General features: G+C 27.4%; 2 long non-coding RNA genes across 3 annotated transcripts; one reads left to right on the top strand and one right to left on the bottom strand.

Annotated features, from left to right (window-relative positions):
- Positions 1-1,605, bottom strand: LOC111698052 (uncharacterized). 2 transcript variants are annotated; one of them, XR_002764461.1, is made up of 6 exons: positions 1,512-1,605; positions 1,291-1,364; positions 708-795; positions 547-648; positions 297-489; positions 1-222 (listed from the first exon to the last, which is right to left on the bottom strand). It is a non-coding gene; the product is annotated as an uncharacterized LOC111698052 (long non-coding RNA). The 2 variants fall into 2 exon arrangements; XR_002764460.1 differs by having other exon boundaries at positions 1,291-1,602.
- LOC111698053 (uncharacterized) lies at positions 329-2,162 on the top strand. Its single transcript, XR_002764462.1, has 2 exons — positions 329-416; positions 1,820-2,162. It is a non-coding gene; the product is annotated as an uncharacterized LOC111698053 (long non-coding RNA).
- The last annotated feature ends 1,543 nt before the right edge of the window (positions 2,163-3,705 follow it).

The raw sequence follows: 3,705 nt of genomic DNA on the forward strand, positions 1-3,705 counted from the left end.
TAAATAGGAAAGTTTTATTTTCTTAAATACAGATATTTTTATGTAAGAGGTAATCTTGTCTGGTTACGTTACCCTGTATAGAAACAAGATTAGAGCAGGTTTTATTTCAACTTTAAACAGCTGATCTTGAAATTCTAATGTTCTCAGGTAACCTGTAGTTGCTCTGCTTTTTCCCCAGAGCTTGTGCAGTAATGTCTCCAGGTGTAGTAAACCACTCAACTTCTAAATGGACAGTTTGTTTCTTTGAGGTTTTGTAATTTAAAGAGAATTCAGAAATATTTTGTCAAGATTTCTACCTTTTAATATTTAGCTGGGTGAAGAGTTGAGCTAGGACGTCTTATTAAGGTTTAAGACCCGCTCTCTCCTTCCATCAGCTAGGAGGTTTTCTTAGCTTGAAAACCCGCTCTTTTATCCAGGTATTCTCTGAGCTGGGAGGTTTATTAGCTTAAACCCGCTCAGTTCTCTTTGTATTCAGTAATCCTCAGACTCCTGAACGATTTATAATTAATCTAAATTTTATTCTTTGCAATGTGTTTTTAATTGTACCTTTGATGTTCAGTTGAACTTCTGATATCCTTGAAGGTTTCAAGAGATTCTAGTTTTAGAAGATTTACCAGGTTCCTTTAGCTTGAGTTCTATCCACACAGTCTAGATAGAGATTTAGTTCTATTTCAATTTATTGTTGAAGGTTTATTTTGTAGTTATACCTTTAGATGAAGTTTTCTTATTCAGATTTGACAGGCTGAATTAGAAGTTTGTGTTGATCCTTAAGATTTTTGTAGAAATCCACACATTCTAAATTGAGATTTTGATTTTGTATCTTTTCATTTTTTGAGGTTTCCTAACTAAAGAAGTCTTAGGTTTTACATAATCTTGTTTTCTTGTATTCTAGTATTCTTGTATTCTTGTATTCTTGTATTCTTGTATTCTTGTATTCTTGGAATTTTGTATTCTTGTAATTTTGTAGTCTTGTATTCTTGTATTCTTATATTCTTGTATTCTTGTATTCTTGTGGTCTTGAAATCTTGTTTTTCTTGTTTTCTTGTAATTTTCTATTCTTGATTTCTTGTATTCTTGTACTCTTGTATTCATGTATTCTTGTATTCTTATATTCTTGTATTCTTGTATTCTTGTATTCTTGTATTCTTGTGGTCTTACACAGTTTGGATAATAAGTGACACAATATTTAGATCAAGGATTAAAAGTAATCAACAAAAGTTTTCTTTTTGTCTGTATTTTCAATATATAATTAATGCGGTATATTATTTAATTCAATCCAATTAATTTTACCTTGGTTAATTTATGTTCTCCATAAATCCATTAACCATAAGTCCATTAATCCATACTGCTACCAGACATTCCACCTGGTTTAGAATTATTTTATTCAATGTAGTGTTACCTTGATTAATTTATGTTCTCCATATATCCATTAACTATAAGTCCATTAATCCATACTGCTACCAGTCATTCCACCTGGTTAGAATAGAATTATTTTATTCAATGTATTGTACCTCGATTAATGTATGTTCTCCATAAATCCATTAACAATGATGTCCAATAATCCATTCTGCTACAGGTCATTTCCTCTGTAACAAATATTACTTAGGGTTATTTATATTAAATATATTTTATCAGATATATCTCTCCCTTCTTACTTCACACACTCGATAAATAATCTGTAATGTTTTTGTATTTTTATTTTTCTCCAAACAGAATTTATAAATTGTTTATTCATGTATAATGTTTAAGTTTGCATGAGGGCAATGTATTGTGCACCAGCTCAGCAAGTTTTATGAAAATATTTATGTTTAATGTTTAGGTTTGCATGAGGGCAATGTATTGTGCACCAGCTCAGCAAGTTTTTCAGACTTCGCAAATATTATTTGCCATATATGTCAAGATTATGATGTCATTTTTATATAATTTTATAAAAATTTCCACATTGAATTTGCACTAATCCGGTTCAGGCTAGACGGATTTGCAAAATAATTTGCACAGGCCCATATGTGTTTAGATTATGATATCATCTCAGATTTAAATTTTTCTCAATTTGTATTTATTTAGATCATTAAATGTATTTTACAGGGTGACCCAGACACTGGGTGTCCTAATATGATTTTATTGATTTCTGGATTTAGCCAAATAAAGCTGTTTTCTATTAATTTGCTTTTATTCCAATAATTCTTAGAAAGGTCCTCAACTGTTTTTGAAGAATTTTAACTATATTTTGATACTATAAGATTAAATTTCGTAAGAATTTAGGTTTTAAAGTTTAAATTTTAACTTTTTAAATATCTCAGTGTAAAAATAATTAATCCACTGTTTATTTAAATTACGTATCCAGATATAAGTACTCAGTATATATTTTGAAAAATAGTTTTTTCTATCTCAAAATTTCACTTTGCATAGTCTTTTCAGAGGATGAAAATATAGTTTTAGGAAATGACTCAAAAATCAAAATTACGTAAAATGTTTCAACATGAATAATAGATTCTATGTGATCTCAATTCCTAGTTTTCAGGGAATAAAAATATTATAAATGTGTCATCAGAATTCAAATGAAATAAACTTCATGGAGTATCTTAGATTTTCATATGGTCCTTAGTATCTTATTTCAAAAAATGGATCAACCAAAATTTATTCTAATTTTTTTTTTAAATGGAATATTGAAAGGTGGTTCTTGGTTTTCAATCAGTGTCCAGAAAAACATGAAAGTATTGCTTGACTTTGTAGTAAATTTTATATCAAAGTTTGCAAGTTTGAATATTATGCTAAATATAGTAATATTATTTATTAAGCTTGGAGATAAAATTTTGTTGCAGATTTCAGATTTTAATTCAGGTCTCAGAAAAATTAAGAATTCTTGTAAAGGAATTGAGTCTTTGGAACAAAATCAAATATTTAAAACACAATATCTTTAGAATTCGATGTTGTAAACCTTTGATATTTAAAACTCAGATTACTTGATCTAACAGAATTCATAGTTTGAAATATCTAAGGTATGAAACATTTGGTTCCAAAGATATAGTGATTAGAAAATCAGAGTTTGTGGCAAAGACTCAATTCCTTTTCCTTTTATATTTTCAAATTCTTATAAAGAATCAGTCAATATGCAAAATCAGATTTTTTTTTAAATTATCAGTCTGATTTATCAATGATAATAAATAAATTTAATCTTCAAGATTGAAAATTTTCTCTTTTAAAATAATGGTGTTAACCATTAATTTCAAAACCTCTATAAAATGTCGTCTTATCTATTTTTAGCTAATGAAAATCTTTAAATCAAATATATTGTATAAAGATTGGGAAATTATCAGCCAAAATTCAATTAAAGGACAATTTTAAAAAATTCCGTAGAGATAAAAATTATTGGAGTGGTAAAGAATTTAGACTTTGTTATCAAACCGGATTCTTTTTCTCGCTGATATTTTCAAAATTGATAATATCAAAATTTCAATTAAAATTGAGAGGTTTGCCTTTTTCAATTTTATTTTCTCAAATAAAAAAATTCAAAGAATTTAAATTTTGTTTTCAATCCAGATTTTCTTGTTATTTCTGATATATTTTCAAAATTTTCAAGTTGGCCTTATAGATATTTAGCTTTTTCCAAAGTAATAAGAAATATTCAAAGAATGTAGACTTTGTTCTCAATCCAGGTATCTAGTTATCAAATATTTTAGACTCCAAAACCAAATTAATAAAAAT

This window comes from Eurytemora carolleeae, unplaced genomic scaffold (genome assembly GCF_000591075.1).
Source record: "Eurytemora carolleeae unplaced genomic scaffold, Eaff_2.0 scaffold172, whole genome shotgun sequence".
NCBI classification, from domain to species: domain Eukaryota; kingdom Metazoa; phylum Arthropoda; class Copepoda; order Calanoida; family Temoridae; genus Eurytemora; species Eurytemora carolleeae.